Source organism: Lynx canadensis, chromosome B1 (genome assembly GCF_007474595.2).
Source record: "Lynx canadensis isolate LIC74 chromosome B1, mLynCan4.pri.v2, whole genome shotgun sequence".
Taxonomy (NCBI): Eukaryota; Metazoa; Chordata; class Mammalia; order Carnivora; family Felidae; genus Lynx; species Lynx canadensis.
The window spans coordinates 47,169,168-47,191,189 of record NC_044306.2 but is presented as its reverse complement, the minus strand read 5'-3'; the positions used below and the strand labels follow the sequence as shown (position 1 = coordinate 47,191,189).

At 36.0% G+C, this 22,022-nt stretch overlaps 1 non-coding gene across 1 annotated transcript; it reads left to right on the top strand.

Annotated features, from left to right (window-relative positions):
- Window positions 1–6,138: 6,138 nt before the first annotated feature.
- On the top strand, window positions 6,139–6,246 carry LOC115513191. Its single transcript, XR_003968606.1, has one exon. It is a non-coding gene; the product is annotated as a U6 spliceosomal RNA (small nuclear RNA).
- Window positions 6,247–22,022: the final 15,776 nt, after the last annotated feature.

Genomic DNA, 22,022 nt, shown 5'->3' with positions numbered 1-22,022 from the left:
ACTTACCTTTCCCCTTATAATAGACATGTCAAATATCTCCTCTATATCCATTTAAATGCACATCAGAGTGCTATAATTTTTGTTTCAATCATCAAACATAAATTTAATACTCAACTAAGAATAACCTAATATTTTTATATATTGTCACTGACGCCACCCTGGTGGTGAATGATTTTTTTTTTTTTTTTTACTTTTTCCATTATTTATTCTTTCTTTCTTTTTAATTTTTTTTAACATTTATTTATTATTGAGAGACAGAGCATGAGCATGGGAGAAGCAGAGAGAAAAGGAGACACAGAATCTGAAACAGGCTCCAGGCTCTGAGCTGTCAGCAGAGAGCTAGATGTAGGGCTCAAATTCATAAACCGCCAGATCATGACCTCAGCAGAAGTCAACGCTTAACCCACTGAGCCACCTAGGAGCCCCCATTGTTTCTTTTTGATGTTTCCTTCTTTTGTCATTTCCTTTCTGTTTAGAGGACTTCCTTCAGCCATTCTTTTAGAGTAAGTTCACTGGTAACATGTCCCTTAGTCTTCCTTCTGAGGATGTCTTGATTTACACTCCATTCCTAAAGAATATTTTCACTGAATATAGAGTTGGGGGTTGAAATTCCTTTTCTTTTCACACTTTAAAATGATGTGTTGCTGGTACAGCCACTCTGGAAAACAGTATTGAGGTTCCTCAAAAAACTAAAAATAGAACTACCCTATGACCCAGCAATTGCACTACCAGGCATTTATCCACGGGATACAGGTGTGCTGTTTCGAAGGGACACATGCACCCCAATGTTTATAGCAGCACTATCAACAATAGCCAATGTATGGAAAGAGCACAAATGTCTATAGATGGATGAATGGATAAAGAAGATGTGGTATATATATATATACAATGGAGTATTACTCGGCAATCATAAAAAATGAAATCTTGCCATTTACAACTATGTGGATGGTACTGGAGGGTATTATGCTACGTGAAATTAGTCAAAGAAAGACAAAAATCATATGACTTCACTCATATGAGGACTTTAAGAGACAAAACAGATGAACATAAGGGAAGGGAAACAAAAATAATATAAAAACAGGGAGGGGGACAAAACATAGGAGACTCATAAATATAGATAACAAACTGAGGGCTACTGGAGGGGGCGTGTGGGGGGGATGGGCTAAATGGTAAGGGGTGCTAACAGTCTACTCCTGAAATCATTGTTTCACTATATACTAACTAATTTGGATGTAAATTAAAAAATAAAATTAAAATAAATTAAAATAATATAAACTAAACTAAACTAAAATAGTTTAAAAAATTAAAAAAATAAAAAATAAATAAATAAAATTATGTGTTGCTTCTTCCTGGCATCCATGCTCTCTGATAAGTAATCTGCTGTCAGTTGAATTGTTTTTCCCTGTAAGTGGTAAGGTATTGTTCCTTTCTCACTGTTTTCAAGATTTTTTTCTTTGTTTTTAATTTCCAGAACTTTGACTGCACTCTGGTTGATGTGCAGTTCTTTAAGGTCATAATGTTGGGGTTCTTTCAGCTCCTTGAATCTGCATGTTTATGTCTTTCACCATATTAGGAAGTTTTCAGCCATTATTTCTTTAATTACTTTTCCTGCCTCACTTTGTCCTCTTCTAGGACTCCAGTGATGCAGATATTTAGTTATAGTCCCATTGGATGCTAAAGTTCTGTCCTTTTTGTTTGTTTGTTTTTTGGATATTTTCTCTCTGTTTTAAAGAAATTCCTACTGTTCTATCTTCAAATTTACTGATTCTTCTCAGTTCTGAACTAAGAATGAACACATTCTGCTGTTGTGTTCATTCACTGGTACTTTTCTTTTAGTTAATATATGTTTCAGTTCTAAATTCTTTCATTTGATTCTTTTACATCTTCTAGTACTTTGCTGACACTTTCTGCTTCTTTGTTCCATTTTTTTCATTTGTTTTAAGCATTTTTTTAACTACTTGTTGACACATTTTTATGATGGCTGCTTTATCACTAGAGATAATTCTAACTCTGCATCTCATTGTTGGCATTAATTGATTGTCTTTGTCTTTTTTCATGCAAGTTGAGATTTTCTTGGTTATTTTATGATGAAAAGTTATCAATTGAAACCTAGATTTTTTAAAATTTAGTTTTATTTGAGAGAGAGAGAGAGAGAGAGACAGAGCATGTGAGGGGGGAGACAGGCAGAGGAAGAGAGACAGAATCTTTTTTTTTTAATATATGAAATTTATTGTCAAATTGGTTTCCATACAACACCCAGTGCTCATCCCAAAAGATTCCCTCTTCAACGCCCATCACCTACCATTCCCTCCCTCCCCCCCCCCCTCAACCCTCAGTTTGTTCTCAGTTTTTAAGAGTCTTTTATGCTTTGGCTCTCTCCCACTCTAACCTCATTTTTTTTCTTCCCCTCCCCCATGGGTTTCTGTTAAGTTTCTCAGGATCCACATAAGAGTGAAAATATGGTATCTGAAGAGAGACAGAATCTTAAGTAAGCTCCTTGCTCAGCATGGAGCCTCACTTGGGGCTCGATCGCATGACCCTGGGATCATGACCTGAGCTAAAATCAAGAGTCAGATGCTCAACTGACTAAGCCATCCAGGCTTCCCAAAACCTAGATATTTTTATATTGTTTTAAAACTCTGGACTTATTTAAAACTTCTTTTTGTTTTAAATCTGGCTTTCAATGACACTTCCTTGAAAAGGAAAGGGGGCGTGGGAGTGTGCTGTACTATTGTGGCCATATCAAATAGAAGTCTATGTCTATGATTCTTCGTTGGCATTCAATGACATCCAATTAGGGGTGGGCAGCTCCTCATTACTGCTGGGCAAAGGTGGGAATTCCAGCTCCCCAGTAGGCCCTTACTGACACCACCCTGGCTGGGACAGGAAGGAGCACTTCATTATTGGTCCCCATGCGGCTTCCACTAATTCACTAAGGGGATGGCTTTGTTACTACTGGATGGTGAGTGGTGAAAGTTCTGATTCCACTAGGCCTGTATTGACACCATTTCAGCAGGAAATGAGTAGGTTTCCTCATTATTGCTGGGCTGGGTAGGGGGAAATGTCCAGGCTTCCTGCATCTTTTCTGCTGCCACCATAAGAGAGGAGGGAGGGATCATTTTACCGTCTAAAATGGATAAAACTCTTGGCTTCATACTCAACTTTCTCTGACACCACCACAGTGGTAAAGTGTTAAGGTGCCTCATTTCAACCTGATGAGAATGGAAGCCTAGACTTCTGATTTGGACATTGTAGTTGGGTGGAGATGAAGTATGTTCTGTGCTGTTTGACTGAAAAAGAGAAATTATTGCCTTTAAAATTGCCTTTCTGTTATGCTCCTTTCCCTGGGCCTTCATCTAAACAGAGCACTTTTTTGTTCAGGCTGGGTTTTGTTTGTCTTTTGTCTTTTTGTTCTGTGCCCATTTTCAAGTTACTGCTCCCATCTGGGACATATGAGGCAAATTGAAAACCTAGGGGATTCACCATGTATTGTTTGTCAACTTGAGAAAGAGAGCCGTTCTGCCTCCCCCTGCCCCCGCAGTCTATCTGAATCTCATGGCTGTTTTACACATAATGTTCAACACATTTAGTTGTACCTAATGAGAGGAATAGGAAAAAGTACATATGCTCCATTTTCCTAAATTCAAACTTCTTTAGATTCCTTTGTGAATCTTCTTGTTCCCTGGAATAAAATATATTATAGCCAAGAGAACATAATATTTGTACAGCAGCTTGTTATTCTCTCATACTCTGTTTGCTACACTTGTATTTCTGTTCTCCCATATTTAGCCCAGAGGTCAATATCCAAAATAGAGAAGGAAAAGAAAAAAAATTAAAGTTAGGTTGTACTTTCCGTATTATATATCAATATTACATATTGACAACTTCTCTCAACCTCTGGGCAGCAGGCATATTCCTTTTATGGTCTTCTGGTTTCTAATGTAATTTTAACGTGTGCTTACTCTTCTTAGCAATTTTAGAGGCTTGCATATTTTCAACCCTACATGCTATGATTTTAATTTTTAAAAATAATTTTTTTCATTTTACACTACCATGAAATAATTTTTTTCATTTCGTGTCCATTATGTATTTTACCAAGTGACATGTGTTTTGGCAAGTGGCTGTACTATTGTTAATTTTTAAATTATGTGAATATAGGCTTTAGAGTTATTTATTCATAAAACATATTTATTCATAAAACATACTGACTACACAGAAAAATAAACAGACGTGGTCTTAACCTTCATGGATTTTACAATCTAGTAAGAGAGGGAGAGAGAGATAATTAATAAGTAAGCAAACAAAAATACACAGTAACTGCACGTTGTGGTGAATTTCTAAATGACTTGAAAATACAGAGGTGGAGAATAATAGAGTCAAGCAACCTAGAAAGTTGAATCATCAAGGAAGGCTACACTGAGGAGGCCATATTTAAACTAAGCCTTGAAGGAACAAAAAGAAGTCAGCCCTACAGAGCATGAAATAGAGGATGTTCTAGGCAATGAAGGGCAAGAGAAAAAATAGAATATATCATCAACGGACACAAGAGGTGTAGTGAATGGCCCCTTTACATTCCAGGGACCATTTTCAATTTGGCTTTCTTCAACTTTTCAAGATGTTGTTTCTGCCTACCATCTGCTCAAGCAGAAGGTGGTCAAGCCTCAGGGATGTTGGCAGCACCAGTTTCCCTAGAGCTCCAGAAGCCTCTGGTCACTAGCTGATTACCCATTCCATCTGAATTCAAATATCTCAAAACAATAACATTTTCTAATTTATCCAATCTCCAAAGCCCAAGCCACAAGGAAAGAAATTAAATGAAAAGGAGTGTTTGGATGGGACAATTATAGATGGGGAATAGAAGGCCAGAGTTCCAGGGCTCTTTCTGCCATGCCTCACTTTTTTTACAGGTACGGTCAATTGCCTTCACTTGACAAATTATTCCTTTCTCCCTGGGAGGATAAAAGTCTTATAGGTAGAAAAGACCTTAGAGATTCAGCAGTATAGCTCTCTTAGCAGCACAACCCGGTATAAACCAATGTTCAACCTTTACATCCGTTGATCTACTTACACCTCACAGCTGTTACACCTAAAACCTGCCTTGTCTGAGTTCCCAGGAATTTAAACTAGGATAAATGCTAAGTGATAAGTCTACCTGTGAATGTATGTATATAGTATTGATAAACATAATCTATGCGTATTTTTTTAACCACAAGTATCAAATAGTTGCACAAATGCTTTGGTTTCCTCAGAGGAACAGCTATACATATGCAAGGAAATGGTAATGTTAAAGATGAAGCCAAGTACATACAGTTTTTCTACCTTGATATGTATTCTTACCTTTATTCTGCTAAAGACAAAGATAGTTAACTAGTAATTGCCTTGGGAAAATGAGACACAGAGAGCATTTTCTCTTTTCAGATAATGCTGAGCATCTTTCCAGGGAAGAATAAGTCTTACAAGAGGGAAAAGCATGGAAGAGACTTGTTTTTAAGGGATCTGAACACCAACTGTCAGCCTCAAAGGAAAATAATATGCAAGACAGAAATAAAAATGAATGATGACTTAATTATGACATTATTAGAAAGGGCACTGAGAATTTTAACTATTCCACTTATAAATTGTTCTGATGTGTTCTTGATTTCCAGAATCAAGGCACAATCTATGGCCAAAGATGGATCTTGCAAGAATTCGGGTCAACTTTATGTTTCTGAGATTTTAAAATATTTTTCTAATTTAGCCATAAGTAATTTCCATAAATACATTTTGATATCAGTGACATCCTCTACCTTATCCATTGCCTACTGAGCTTATCTGACCTGACAATACCCACCCTACCTCTTCCAGGACCAACATCTTCCAAAGAATCTTCTGTGGGTTCCATTAAAGTTTCAAGATGTATCTCAGAAAAAATTCTCAGAAAAAATTCCATGTGAAGTTAAAGTCAAGACGTATAGAGTGAAACAAAGCTACATGCACATCTTCTTTAGAGATTTTAGCAAAATGAGCTCCATTTCCCATGTCCATTTGAGCAAAGAACACCTCTGTGTATCAAGAAAGAGATTCTAGTGTTCCTTAAAACATAACCTGGGAACAAAACCCGAGGCGCTGTAATCAAGCTGCAATATCAAACCACAATTCATGCTGGCTTCAGCAACACAAGTATTAAAATTGGAATGACAAAGAAAAGATTAGCATGGCACCTGCACAAGGAAGACACACAACACACAACTCATGGCATCCCTGTGTGGAACCAAAATTATTTCTCCTTTCGTATTGCAAAAATGTTCCATGGGATCTGAATTGTGGTACCACTTGCTACTTAAGGTGCACGGCTTTGTGCTCTTATAACTTTCAGAAGCAGAGAGTGCTTTTCCTTTTTCCCCTTCTAATCTGCCTCAACACCTACATCCTACAAAATGATTATCTAGTCTAGTTTTGTAGCCCAGAGTAAGCACTAGGGAATTTACCCTCAGTATTGTCACCCTTTTTATTTTTTGTCTTTTATATTATGTATCTTTTACTAGTTATAAAAAAAATTCATGTTCATTGTGGAAATTTAACCAAAATATAAGAAAATTAAAATCATGTGATTTGATATTGTATAAAAGTATCTTAAAGTGGATGTTTAGTTATAAATACATAAGAATAAGAACATCATAAAACAAAAAAGCAGGAAGAAAGTTAGTATAGGAATTTGCCTTACCAGATATCAAAATATACTAAAAATTCACTTTAATATGGTCAGTGTGATAATGCATAGGAACAGACAAAGAGATTATGAGAACCAAACAGAAAATCCAAAAATAGATCCAAGAAAATATAATTTAACACGTGACAAAGGGGTATTTGAATTCAGTGGTGAAAGGTGATATATTTTCTTTTACTTTTTAAAATGTTTATTTTTTGAGAGACAGAGTGCGAGCCAGGGACGGGCAGAAGAGAGGGAGATAAGGAATCTGAAGCAGGCTCCAGGCTCTGAGCTGTCAGCACAGAGCCTGATATGGGGCTCAAACCCACGAATTATACATGACCTGAGCCGAAGTCAGACGTTTAACCCCCTGAGCCACCCACGCACCCCAAGGTGATATATATTTTAAAAGGATACATGGACAATAGGTATACCTTAAAAAGAAAACAAAATTATATCCCTTTCTCACACCATGTACAAAAATAAATTACAAATGGATTATACACTTAAATTTATTTTTAATGAAACAATAAAACCCTTTGTAGAAAACCTAGAATATTACATGTTAAAAATCTAAAGAAAAGAGAGAGAATCCCAAGCATGCTCCTTGCTGTAAGCTCAGAGCCTGACGCGGAACTCGAACTCAACAACCGTGAGATCATGACCTGAGCTGAAACCAAGACTCAGACGTTTAACCAACTTGAGCCACCCAGGTGCCCCTTAACAATTTTTTAAAAAGAAGCATGGATCCCACTAGCAATGAGAAAAACCTGGATCAACTAAAAAATTCTAACTTTTCTTGACCCCGGTAGAGAAGTTTGAGTGACCAGAGATGGACAGGACCCTCCCAGGAGAGACAAAATGGACAGACTGATTTGCTTGTGACAGAGCACAGGGAGAGGAGCTGGCTATTCAAGCTTCTCCTGTGCTCCTGTGGGTTCATGTGGAAGCTCTTTTGAACTGAACCTCATTAGGTGTTCATAAGAAATACTAGTGACAGGGGGCGCCTGGGTGGCACAGTCGGTTAAGCGTCCGACTTCAGCCAGGTCACGATCTCGCGGTCCGTGAGTTCGAGCCCCGCGTCAGGCTCTGGGCTGATGGCTCGGAGCCTGGAGCCTGTTTCTGATTCTGTGTCTCCCTCTCTCTCTGCCCCTCCCCCGTTCATGCTCTGTCTCTCTCTGTCCCAAAAATAAATAAAAAAACAAAAAACGTTGAGAAATACTAGTGACAGGATGGGGGAATAGAACGACCCTCCCACACACACCTGCTTTGTAGTGCAGATATGCAGGAGGGGATTTGGAGTCTGTGGAAAAGGCCCAGAGCCTCACCAGGCCTAATCCCGTGCCACAGACATTTTTCCCATTTCAAACCAAAGCCTTAAACTTCTAAAAAGGCCTTTAAAATGCTGTTACCTGCAGGGTACACATCAAGACCCATAGTAGCTGGTGAAAGGATATAAGGAAAAACAAAACACAATTCCGCTGTTCTTAGAAAAACAGAAAAAATTACATGGGGTCCTAGACTCATTACTAATGCCATTAAAGATTACTTACCACTGAAGAGTAAGTCAGAAATCCCTTCTATGCAAGATTTTCCACAGATACAGAAAAGGCTTTGGTTGCCATGGAGAGGAGACACAAGAGGACCAAGAAAGCCCCACCCTAAGACACACTAGGCCAGCCTATGGGGCTGGAGCAGAACCACCATGATTAGCCTGGAAAGCACTGAATTGCAAGAACCATAGTTTAGCAGTAGGGGATAGGGGAGAACTTAGAGACAGACCTTCCTCTGAGCAAGTGCAAGCCTATGTAGGATAGAAGGTAAGAGTAGAAAACAAACACCTAGAAAAGTCCTCTGGCACCACAGCTACTGCCCCAAACCCAAGGCAACAATAAATAAACTCTTGAGGATTTTTTTTTTTGGTAACAGCTTTATTGACATATAACTCACACAACATACAATTAATCAATTTAAAGTGTACAGTTCAATTATTTTTTACTACATTTATAGTGTTGTGCAGCCATCACCACAATCAATTCTAGAACATTTTTCTCTCTCCAAAAAGAAACTTGGTACCATTTAGATGTTATCCCCAACTCTTCCATCTCAATGACACCCCCAACACCAGCTCTAACTTACTGTTGCTTCTATGCATTGGCTTATTCTGGACATTCCACACAAATGGAGTCATGTAATTTGTGGCACTTTGTGACTGACTTATTTCACTCAGTGTGTTTTCAAAGTTTGTCTATGTTGCAGCATGTGTCAGTACTTCATTACTATTTATGGCCAGACCATATACCACATTTTGTGTATCATTTCATCAGTTGGGAACATAGTCATTGTTCTGATGGTTAGGCTATTATGAATAATGCTGCTATGAATATTCAGCTACAACTTTTTGTGTGGATATATGTTGTTTTGTGGGAGGTATAGACTTAGGAGTGGTATTGCTGAGTAATTCTATGTTTAATTTTTTGAGGAGCTGCTAAACTATTTTCTAAACGCTTGCATTATTTCCATTCCTGTGAGCACTGTATGGGGCTTCCGATTTATCTACAATCTTGTAGAGATGTATGATCAATCTTTTAGATTGCAGCCATTCTCGTTGATGAGAAATGGCATCTCATTGTGGTTTTGATTTGCATTTCCCTAGTGACTAACGATGCTGAACATCTTTACCTATATTTACTGTCCATTTATATCTTCATTGGACACATGACTATATAAATCCTTTGCCCATTTTTAATTGGATTATTTGCCTTTTTATTATAGAGTTATAAGAATATTTTATATGTTTTATGTATAACTCCCTTATCAGATATATAATTTGCAAACATTTTCTCCTATTCTGTCGGTTACCTTTCACTCTTTTTCCAGCTTTATTCAAATACAATTTACATGTATATATTGTGAAATGTTTACCTCAATAAGGTTAGTTAACACATCCTTCACCATACATAATGACAATTTTATTGTTGTTGATACAATGGTTAGAACACTAAAGTTCTACTCACATAGCAACTTTCAATATATATTGCAGTACTGTTAACTAGAGTCCCATGTGGTACCTTAGATCCCCAGAACTTATTCATCTAATAACTGAAAGTTTGTGCCCTGTGACCAATGATCTCATTTCCTCCATTCCTCAGCCCCTGGAAATAACCATTCCATTCTCTGTGTCTGAGTTTGATGTATTTAGAGTCCACATTTAAATGAGATCATATACTTTTCTTTCTCTGTGTGACTCATTTCACTTAGCATAATGCCCACAAGGTCCATCCAAGTTGTCACAAATGGTAGGATTTCCTTTCTTATGACTGCATAATATTCCATTATATAAATATAAATCACTTTTTTTTTTTTATCCATTCATCCCATCAATGGACACTCATGTTTCCATGTCTTGGCTATTGTGAATAATGTTGCAGTGAACATGCAGATATCTCTTTAAGATAGTTATTTCTTTCCTTTCTTTTTTTTCTTTTTTCTTTTTTGGATATATACATAAAAGTGGGATGGCTGGATGGTAGTTCTATTTTTAACCTTTAGAGGAAACTCCATACTGTTTTTCATAGTGGCTATACCAATTTACACCCCCAAGAACAGTGTACCAGTTTTCCCTTTTCTCAGCTTCCTCACCAATGCTTGTTATTGCTTGCATACATGATGACAGCTATTGTAACAAATTTGAGGTGCTATCTCATTTTGTTATGGTTTGCATTACCTGAAGATTAGTGACATTGAGCATCTTTTGATAGACTTGTTGGTGTTTGTGTGTTTTCTTTGGAGAAATGTTTATTCAAACCTTCTGCCCATGTTTTAATGTTTATTTGTGGGTTTCTATGTTGTTGTTTCATTTTGGTTTCAGGGGGGTTTTTTCTCTCTGTTTTTTTTTGTTTGCTATTGACTTGCATGAGTTCCTTACGTATTTTGGATATTAAACCTTTATCTTATAAATAGTCTGAAAATATTTTCCTCCATTCTATGACTGCATTTTCATTTTGTTGATATTACCTTTGCTGTGCAGAATTTTCAGTTTCATGTAGTCTCATTTGTTGATTTTTGCTTTTGGTGCTTGTGCTTTGGGTATCATATCCAAGAAAACCATTGCCAAGACCAATGTCAAAAGCTGTTTCCATGAGTTTTCTCCTAGGAATTTTAGATACAGGACTTATGTTCAAGTCTTTAATCCATTTCAGATTAATTTTTGTAAGTGGTATAATACAGGGGGCCAATTCCATTCTTTTGCATATGAATATCCAGTTTTCCCGGCATCATTTACTAAGAGACTATCCTTTACCTATTGAGCATTCTTGGCTCCTTTGTCAGGTATTAGTTAACCATATATGTGTCTTTATTTCTAAGCACTCAATTTTGTTCCATTGGATTACATGTCTGTTTTTTGGCAATACCATATTGTCTTGATTACTATAATTTTGTGATATAGTTTGAATCAGGAATTGTGATGCCTCCAGTTTTGTTCTTTCTCAAGATTGCTTTAGCTCTTCAGGGTCTTAGGTGGTTCCATGTGAATTTTAGATTTTTTTTACATGTATGTGAAAACTTGGAATTTTGATAGGAATTGCATTGAATCTATAGATTCAATGTATGGACATTTTAACAATATTAACTCTTGAGATCCGTGAAGAAAGGATATCATTGAATTTGTGTCAGCTTCAATTTTTTTTTCATCAATGACATAGTTTTCAGTGTGATTATTCACTTCCTTGGTTAAATTCATTCCGAGTATTTTTATGTTTCTTATGTTATTGTAAATGGGATTGTTTTCTTTATTTCTTTTTCAGATAGTTCATTGTTAGTATATTAAAACACAACTGATTTTGTATGTTGATTTTGTATCCTAAAACTATTGAATTTGTTTATTAGTTCTGACAGGATCTTTGGCAGAGTCTTTAGGATTTTCTATATACAATATCATGTCATCATCAAACATACACAATTTTACTTCTTCCTTTTTTATTTGGATACCTTTTGTTGTTGTTGTTGTTGTTGTTGTTGTTGTTGTTGTTGCCTAATTGCTTGGGATAGGGCTTCCAGTACTACATTGAATAGCAGTGGAAGAGTGGGCGCACTTCTCTTGTTCCTAATCTCAGAGGGAAAGGTGTCAGCCTTTCACTATTGAGTGTGATGTTAGTGATGGGTTTGTCATATACAGCCTTTATTGTGTTGAGGTATGTTCCTTCTACACCCAATTTACTGAGCGTTTACATAATGAATGGATGTTTTATTTTGTCAAATACTTTCTCTGCATCTATTGAGATGGTCATATGATTTTTGGTCCTTCATCTTATTAATGTGATGTATTACATTTATCGATTTGCATATGTTGAACCATCCTTGTGTTCTAGAGATAAGTCCTGCTTGGCCATGGTATATCATCCTTTTAATGTAGTATTAATATGGTTTGCTAGTATTTCCTTCAGAATTTTTGCATCTGTATTCATCAGGAATATTGACCTGTAGTTTTCTTTTAATAGAGCGTATTTATCTAGCTTTTGTATCAGGGAAATGCTGCTCTCATAAAGTAAGTTTGTAAGTATGCCCTCCTCTTCAATTGTTTTGAAGAGTTTGAGAAGAATTGGTCATAATTTTTAAAATGTTTGGTAGAATTCACCAATAAAGCCATACACTCCTGGGCTTTTTTTGTTGTGTTGTAAGACATTTGATCAATGATTCAATCTCTTTACTTTTATTGGTATACTCAGATTTTCTATTTCTTCATGATTCAGACTTGGAAGATTGTATGTTTTTAAAATCTATGCATTTCTTCTAGGTCGTCCAATTTTTTGGCTGATAATTATTTATAGTAATCTCCTATGGTCCTTTGTATTTCTGTGTAATCTGTTTCTTTCTTTCATTTAAAACTTTATTTATTTGAGTCTTCTTTTCTTGGTAAGTCTAGCTAAAGGTTTGTCAATTTTGTTTATCTTTTCAAAAAAAAGTTTGTTGAACTTTTTATAGTTTTTATGGTCTTTATTTATTTCCACTTTTATCTTTATTATTCCCATCTCTCTGCTAACTTTGGTTTAGTTTGTTCCTTTTTTTCTAGTTCCTTGAATTATAAAGTTAGAGTTTATCTAGTTCCTTGAATTATAAAGTTAGAGTTACTGATAAACCTTAGCCCGGTTTTTGCTGCATCTCATAAGTTTTTATATTGTGTTTTTTTCCATTGGTTTTAAGATTTTTTTAAATTTTCCTTGTTATTACTTTTTGACACATTGGTTGCTCATAAGGGTGTTGTTTAATTTCCATATATATATATATGTATATATATGTGTGTGTGTGTGTGTGTATATGTGTGTGTATGAACAAAGATGTCTATAAAAAAAAATAGCTTTATTATTTCCCTGACAATCTGTAATTTGTGCCATTTTTCTTCTCCTACTGTCTTAATTAAGACTTCTAGTATAATACTGAAAGTGGTTCATGCTTGGGGCGCCTGGATGGCTCAGTAAGTTAAGCCTCCGATTCTTGATTTCAGCTCAAGTCATGATCTCACAATACATGGGAGAACCCCACATCAGGCTCTGTACTGACAGTCCTGAGCCTGCTTGGGATTCTCTCTCCCTGTCTCTCTGTCCCTCCCGTGCTCTGTGCAAACTCATTCTCTTCCTCCCCTCTCCTCAAAATAAATAAATAAACATTTAAAATAAAATTAAAAAAAGATTTTTCATCTGTGTTCATGAGAGATATTGGTCCATAGTTTTCCTTTTCTGTAATATCTTGGCTGGCTTTGGTATTAGAGTAATGCTACTCTTATAGGATGAGTTAGGAAGTATTCCCTCTGCTTCTCTCTTTTTTTTTTTTTTTTAAATTTTTTAACGTTCATTTATTTTTGAGACAGAGAGAGACAGAGCATGAATGGGGGAGGGTCAGAGAGAGGGAGATACAGAATCTGAAACAGGCTCCAGGCTCTGAGCTGTCAGCACAGAGCCTGACGCGGGGCTCGAACTCAAGGACTGCGAGATCATGGCCTGAGCCGAAGTCGGACGCTTAACCGACTGAGCCACCCAGGCGCCCCACTGCTTCTCTTTTCTAAAAGGAATTATAGAGAATTGGTATAATTTTTTTCCTTAAATATTTGTTAGAATTCGACAGGGAATCCATCTGGGTCTGGTGCCCTCTTTTTGGAAGTTTATTAATCATTGGCTCATTTTTTATTCTTAATATTCTTTATTGAGATAAAATTGACATACAATATCATATTACTTGTATATGTTATATATACATATATATGATTTAGATTTAGATATATGTAGATATATAGATATATATGATATAGATTTCACATACAAGTGAAATATTAGGGTATTTGCCTTTGTCTGCCTTTTTCCACTTAGTATAATATCTTCACGGTCCAATCATGTTGCTGCAAACGGCAAGATTTCTTTATTATGGCTCAATAATATACCATTATATGTATACCACATTTTCTCTAGCCATCTATCCTTTGATGGACACAGGTTGCTTCCTTATGTTGACTATTGTAAATAATGCTGTGATAAACATGGGAGTGCATATATCTGAGTTAGTGTTTTTTTTCTTTGACTAAATACTCAGTAGAATTGCTAGCCATATGGTAGTTTTCCTTTCAATTTTTTGAGAAACCTCCATAACTGTTTTCCACGGTGGCTACACTGATTTACATTCCTACCAACAATGCACAAGGATTCTCTTTTTCCATATCCTTGTCAATACCTGTTACTTCTTTTTGATAAAAATCATTCTAATGGGTGAGAGGTAATATCTTATGTGGTTTTGATTTGTATTTTCTTGATTTTTAGTGACATTGAGCCTATTTTTACATACCTGTTGGCCATCTGCATATCTTCTTGGAAAAATGTCTCTTCAGGTCCTCTGCTTATTTTTTACATCAGGTTGTTCTGTTGTTGTTTTTGGTTTCTGTTTTATGCTATTGAATTGTGTGAGTTCTCTATGTATTTTGGATATATATGATTTGCAAACATTTTCTCCCATTCAATAGGCTGTTGTTTTTTTGTTAATGATTTTCTTTGTTGTGTAGGAGCTTTTTAGTTTTATGTGGTCCCATTTGTCTTTTGTGGTTCCATAGAAATTTAGGATTGTTTGTTCTATTCTGTGAAAAGTGCCATTGTAATTTTGCTAGGGATTACATGGAATCTATAGATTGCTTTGGGTATCATGGTCATTTTAACAATATTACTTTTTCCAATCCATGAGCATGGGATAGTTTTCCACTTATTTATGTCTTCATCAATTTCTTTCAATGTTTATAGTTTTCAGTGTTCTGGCCTCTAACCTCCTTGGTTACATTTATTCCTAGACATTTTATTCTTTTGGATGCATTTGTAAATAGGATTGTTTTCTTAATTTCCTCTCTGATAGTTCATTAGTGTATAGAAATGCAACCAATTTTTGTATTTTGATTTTATATTCTGCAACTTTACTGCATTTGTTGATTAGTCTGTAGTGTTTTGGTAGACTTTTTACAGTTTCCTATATATACCATTATGTCATCTGCAAATAGTGACAGTTTTACTTCTTCCTTTCCAATTCAGATGACTTTTTTTTCTTGCCTAATTGCTCTAACTAGGACTTTGAATACTATGTTTCGTACTAGCAGCCAGAGTGAGCATCCTTGTCTTGGTCCTGATCTTGTTTCATCTTTTTGTCATTGGGTATGATGCTAACTGTGGGTTTGGTAGACTCAACTTCTCTACTAGAATAGGCCTATTCAGAATATCTGTTTCTTCTTGTGTAAGTTTTGGTATAATGTGTCATTTAGGAAATTAGTCCATTTCATTTTGATTATCAAATTTGGGCATAGAGTTGTTCATAGTATTCCTTTACTATGCTTTTAACATCCGTGGGGACTTTAGTGATGTCTCCTCTTGCTGATATTCATGGTATGTGTTCTCTTTTTTCTTATTTAGCCTTGCTAGAGATTTATTGATTTTATTGATTTTTCAAAGAACTAGTTTTTTTGTTTCATTGATTTTCTCTATTGGTTTCCTATTTTAAATTTTGCAGATTTCTCCTCTCACTTTTATTAACTTTTTTTCTTCTTCCTACTTTGATTCCAATTTGCTCTTCTTTTTCTATTTTCCTAAAGTGGAAGCTTAAATGTTTGATTTTAGATCTTTCTTCTTTTATGCACTTAATGCTATGAATTTGCCTCTAAGCACTGCTTTTGATATATTCCACAAATTTTAGTAAGTTGTACTTTTACCCTCATTTAGTTCAAAATATTTTTAAATTTTATCTGAAATTTCTTCTTTAGTCTGTGTGATATTAAGGTCTGTTGTTTAATCTTCACATATTTTTTATTTGTTGCCCATTCTTTGTCCCTATTTTTTTTAAGACTTTTTCTGCCTTTTATCATTTTAATTGAGCATTTTACATTTCACTTTTCCTGCCTTTCTTAGCATATTATTCATGCTTCTTTTTTTTTTTAGTTTATTTATTCATTTTTAGGGGAGGGGAAGGAGCAGAGAGAGAGAGGGGGAGATAGAGAATCCAAAGCAGGCTCCATACTGTCAGCACAGAGCCCAATACAGGGCTTGAACCCACGAACCACAAGATCATGACCTGAGCCAAAACCAAGGGTCAGATGCTCAATATGACTGAGACACACAGGCACCCCTCTTTTTTTAAAACTCTTTTAGTGGTTGCCCTAGATTTTGCAATATATATTTACAACTAATCCAACTCCAGTTTCAAATAACACTATACTTCAAAGGTTGTACTAATATTTTATAATAACAGAACAATCCTAATTCCTTCCTGTCTCTTGTGTCATTACTATTATTCATTTCACTTATACATAGGTGTGTGTATATATGTGTGTGTTGTGTGTATTACACCTTTTGAAGCTGTCTCATAGTTTTATTATAGTCTGCTCTTGTTTGTAGTATATTTTCTTTGCTTTTAAGTCTTGGCAATTTCTACTGAGACATCCTCAAGCTCAGAGATTCCTTTTGCAACCATTACCTATCTACTATTAAGCCCATAAAAGGCATTCTTCACTTCTGTTACAATGTTTTTGATATCTAGTATTTCTTTTCTCTTTTTTCTCACAATCTCTCTGCTGAGATTACCCATCTGTTCTTGCATCCTGTCTACTTTATCCACAAGAGTCCTTTGTATATTAATCATAATTGTTTTTGGGGCGCCTGGGTGGCTCAGTTGGTTAAGCGTCTAACTTCGGCTCAGGTCATGATCTCACGGTCCGTGAGTTCGAGCCCCGCATCGGGCTCTGTGCTGACAGCTCAGAGCCTGGAGCCTGCTTCAGATTCTGTGTCTCCCTCTCTCTTTTACCCTCCCCCATTCATGCTCTGTCTCTCTCTGTCTCAAAAATAAATAAACATTTTTTAAAAATTTTTAAAAATTCATAATTGTTTTAATTCCAGGTCCATCAATTCCAACATGCCTGGCATATCTGAGTCTGATATTGATGCTTTTCCTGTCTCTTAAAATTATGTTTTTTGCCTTTCAGTATGTCTTACAGTTTCTTCTTGATAGGCAGGCATGATATACTAAGTAGAAGAAACTGTTGATATATGTTTTTACTAATGTTGGTAAGGTGTTAGGGTAGGGGAAGTATTCTATAGTCCTATGATTAGGTCCAATTCCTTTAATGAATGTTTGCTTCTGGACTGTGAATCTCACTAATTCTTTTTGGTTTATCCTTTCCTTAGATGGAACAGGATGGCTAGAGTAAGCTGGATTTGCAAGTCAGTTTTTTTTTTTGTTAGTGGAAAAGGATTTGGATAAATATTTCACAAATATGATATACAGATTGAAAATAAACACATGAAAATATGGTCAACACCATTAGCCATTAGGAAAATATAGTTGAAACTATGAGTTACTACTATATACATTACGTGTTACTCCATTTATAAGACATTCCCAAATAGGCAAAATCAGTAGGACAGAAACATATCAAGGGTTGGTATGGACTGAAGGGTGGGGAGAGGATTGGCTAGGCTTGATAAAACATTTGTGGTGGTAGAAATGTTCTTGTTTGTAGTGGTGACTATACAACTATTCACTTGTCAAAATTCCTAGAATTAAAGACCAAAAAAGACAAATTTTAGAATATATCAAATACATAAACTTGACCCTTAAAAAGTAAACATTAATAATTGAAGCCATGTATAATGGAATTTTTGAATAAATTATGTACATACATATGATAGGATAATATTAGTTGATGTGAGATAATTTCCACAAGGCAGTGAATGAGAAAGGCATCATGCAGTAATCAAACATAAGTGGAAATGAGGTTCTTCAAAAGGAACACTAAAATACTGACCAATTTTTTAAAATACTTAAAATAATAATTTAAAAAATAATCCTAGAAATCAAAGAATATTGCAATATACAGAATAATGGACAAACTATGTCCCAGGAAGATAGTCACAAAATGACCACTTTTGAAACCCATCCCAGTAAGTTTAATAAAATTTCCTAAAATAGCCAGTCAAAAGTCTGTTCACTAACAAAGGGGGGAAATAGCAGCTGGCATGAATTTTTTCCAAAGAAATACTCAAAGGTAGAAGACAGTAAAGCAAGGCAAAATAGATAGAAATATTGGTAGAAAAAGACATTCTATCTATGACTTATCAACTAGAAAGAAAAAAATGTTACCTTTGGGAGAAGCTAGGTGAAGAATACACAGGGCTGCACTGTTTTTACAAATTTTTGAGGATCTGTAATTATGTCAGAGAGGGCAGGGAGACAAGACATTACCTAACCTGAAAAAAGAGAAAAGGTAATGAACTAAAATACACAAAATAAGAAATGATACAGCAGAGATCACCAAATAACTGTAGCTACAAGAAAAATTCAAATTCCGAGTGGGTTTTTCCATCTTAGGGAAGAGAATGTTGGATGAGATTGAAAATTGGGGCTAGGGGTATAATTTATTGATGCCCATCTCAAACCTATGTGTTTTTTTCTCCACCAGAAGCCGCTACATTCACGTATGGCACCACCATTTCTTACCTGCACGCTGAGATAGCCTGCCAGTTCAGCTCTCTGATTCTACCCTATACTTCTCAATCATTCTCCACACAATAGTCAAAGTAACCTTTTCAAAATGTCAGCCCTATGGGTCACTTGGGTGGCTCAGTCGGTTAAGCGTATGACTCCTGGTTTTGGCTCAGGTCATGATCTTGCAGTCTGTGACTTTCAGCCCCACATGGGGCTCTGTGCTGACAGTGCAGAGCCTGTTTGGGATTCTCTCTCCCTCCTTCTTTCTCTGCCCCTCCCCTGCTCATGCTCTCTCTCTCTCTCTCTCTCAATAAATAAATGAACTTAAAAAAATAAATGTCAACCCTATCAGATCACAGAAAAAGTCCCTTCCCTATCTGTATTAAATACAAAAAAATAATTCTCCTGAGTTATCTTCTGTTTTTTTATGGTTTATTTTTTCATTATTTCGTTTTCATTATTTTTTAAAAATTTTCATCTTTATGTAAGTTATGGAATCTGTTTTTTTCCCAAACAGTTAACTATTTAAACGTTTAAACTAGCTAGACTCAGGTATTAAATAAAACTTTCTCAACATATTTATTTGTGATGCCAGTTTTATCAAACAGTCAATCCAGTATGCTCTTGTGTATCCTGAGCTATTTACTCTATTCAGTTGATCTTTCAGTTAATTTGTGGGCCATTATCATATATTTTATTATCTTGTTTTTATTTTAATTATAGCATATTAGAATACGTGGTAATAGAAATCTCCCTTATCACTTTTAATATTCAAAATCTTTAACATTAATTTTTGAATACTGAATCAAACATTTTGCAGAGCTAGCAATCATTGTATTTTCACAGAATTCTTTATTCATGTTTTCAAATTCCAAAGAAAAGAACTTTTAAGATTTTTCAATGCATTTGCATTTGAAATATATAAAATTAAGTCAGCAACATCCTTCAAATAATCAGTCGTCTTGTCCAAGAATGGATGAGCCTCCTAGATTAATTTCTGATCATTTCAATATTTTGTATTGATGATACTTCCAATACAGAAGCTTTCAGTTACTTGCCCTTTTCTCCTCCAATGGTCTTCCCTTCCTACCTCATTTACTCACTCCTATAAACGCATCCTAGGCCTTTTATGCCAATTACATCTCTTCTATATCCTCAATTCCAAGCACCACCTCCTGTCTTTCCAGTTCACTGCCTTTAGAACCCCAACTGCAAAGGCCCTTAAGTCATTAGGTCTTATAATCTTTTCATTTTTCTCCATACTTTTTACACTTTTACTTGTTTCCTTACACAGTTTAGATGCTAGGTTCTTATTATAATGACGATTATTCTCTTGCATAGACCTAGTCAATTCATTTGCCCTTCTCTGCATTGACCCTATTTGCTTGGAAATTTAACCCTGATTAAATTCAATTCTGTTTCTATTCATACCAGTGCCCACGTAGCAGAATGTGGTTGGAGAAAAGCATACACCCTGCTGACTATCCTCATTCTAAATTCATGACCACCATCCACAAAGAGCTCTCAATTCCACCTGAAAATCCTATTTCATTTCCTCATTCCATTCCATTTCGAAACAGCTTAGTAGCTACTTCATACCTTGGTCACAGCCTCCAATCGTCTTCCCCATTCTCCTCATTTTCAACTGATGATGTTGCTTTACATCTATTAAGAAAAGAGGCGTTTCCTGGTTGGCTTAGTCAAGTGTCCAATTCTTGATTTTGGCTCAAGTCATGATCCCAGGTCATGGAATTGAGCCCCACATCAGGCTCCACCCCGAGTGTGGAGCCTGCTTAAGATTCTCTCTCTCTTTCTCTCTCTCTCCCTCTCTCCCTCTGCTCCTCTGCCCCTTTCCCCTTCTTGCATGATCTCTTCTGTCCCTAAAATAAAAAAAAAAAAAAACAAATAAGAAAATAAAAAACAATTAGAAAAGGTGTTTCATAAGCTCCTGTCAGTACAACTTCCAGCTCACCTACATTTGTGCCCATATAGCCTGCCTTCCATTCTATTTCTAGAGTTCAACTCTTTGTGTGGCTTTCTAAGACCACACAGTGGTAATAGAAATCTACCTGTAAACTGAATTCCATTTCTTCTTGCCTACCCAAGGACATTTCTCTAGTATTTGTTCCCTACTTCTCCCATATCGCAAAATTTCCTATCTCTATGTATTTATTCCAATCAGTATACAAACTTTTTCCCATATCAATAAAAAAAAGTGTTAGCTCCTAACATGATACTATATGAACTAAATATTAGAATACTTCACACAGGGGCGCCTGGGTGGCGCAGTCGGTTAAGCGTCCGACTTCAGCCAAGTCACGATCTCGCGGTCCGTGAGTTCGAGCCCCGCGTCGGGCTCTGGGCTGATGGCTCGGAGCCTGGAGCCTGTTTCCGATTCTGTGTCTCCCTCTCTCTCTGCCCCTCGCCCGTTCATGCTCTGTCTCTCTCTGTCCCAAAAATAAATAAATGTTGAAAAAAAAAAAAAAAAAGAATACTTCACACAATTTGACTTTCCATATTGATTGAGCTGAACTTTCTGCCATACAAAATCATTGTAGTTCTATTTCTCCAAGTCATATCACCCTATACTCGTATCTTAAATTATGGACAAGCTTCATCTTCTCCCTGGCATCTATCACTGTTTGTTCATGTGTCCCCGCTTTTCTTCTTTGGACTCCAAAATGTTCAAAATCTTTGCCACAGACTGTGTTGACATCCAAATTTAAACAGAAATATCACTATATTTACAGTCTTTAAAACCTCTATGACGATTCACGATATAAAGTTTCTTTAATAACCACAGGTTTCCTAAATCCAGTTTTACAAGAGATGAAATTTCTTTAACTGATTTTTCCCCTCTCCTTAAACTTTTTAGCTGACACACTAAATTGATGCAAGTCATGTGACGTACTGGAATATGAATCTGCCATCTATCTTGATACATCCCAATTCAATGTGTCAGCTGAATTCATTTTCAAAAGCCCTGCAGCTTCACAGAAATGCGGCTTTTTAAAGTCACATAAAAATAATAAAAGATTGAAGGTTGGATGTTAACTTTCTAAAACACCACAAGCAATAAAAGGGACTCCTCAACATGACCTGCTCCATGCCGATCCCTCACAATGGTGCACACCACTCCACAATGATATCCAGGATAAGGCTCATCCATCTTAGACTTCTTCATGCTCTGTTTTGACTGTAATCCAAAAATCTTTATAATAAAGTGATCTCACGTGTAGTGTGCAGTCCCACACACAGACATCAAAGCTGGCATAACATTTGAGTGTAAGCAAGTATCTTGCTCTCCACTCCTTTGAGTATCAGTATTCTCTCT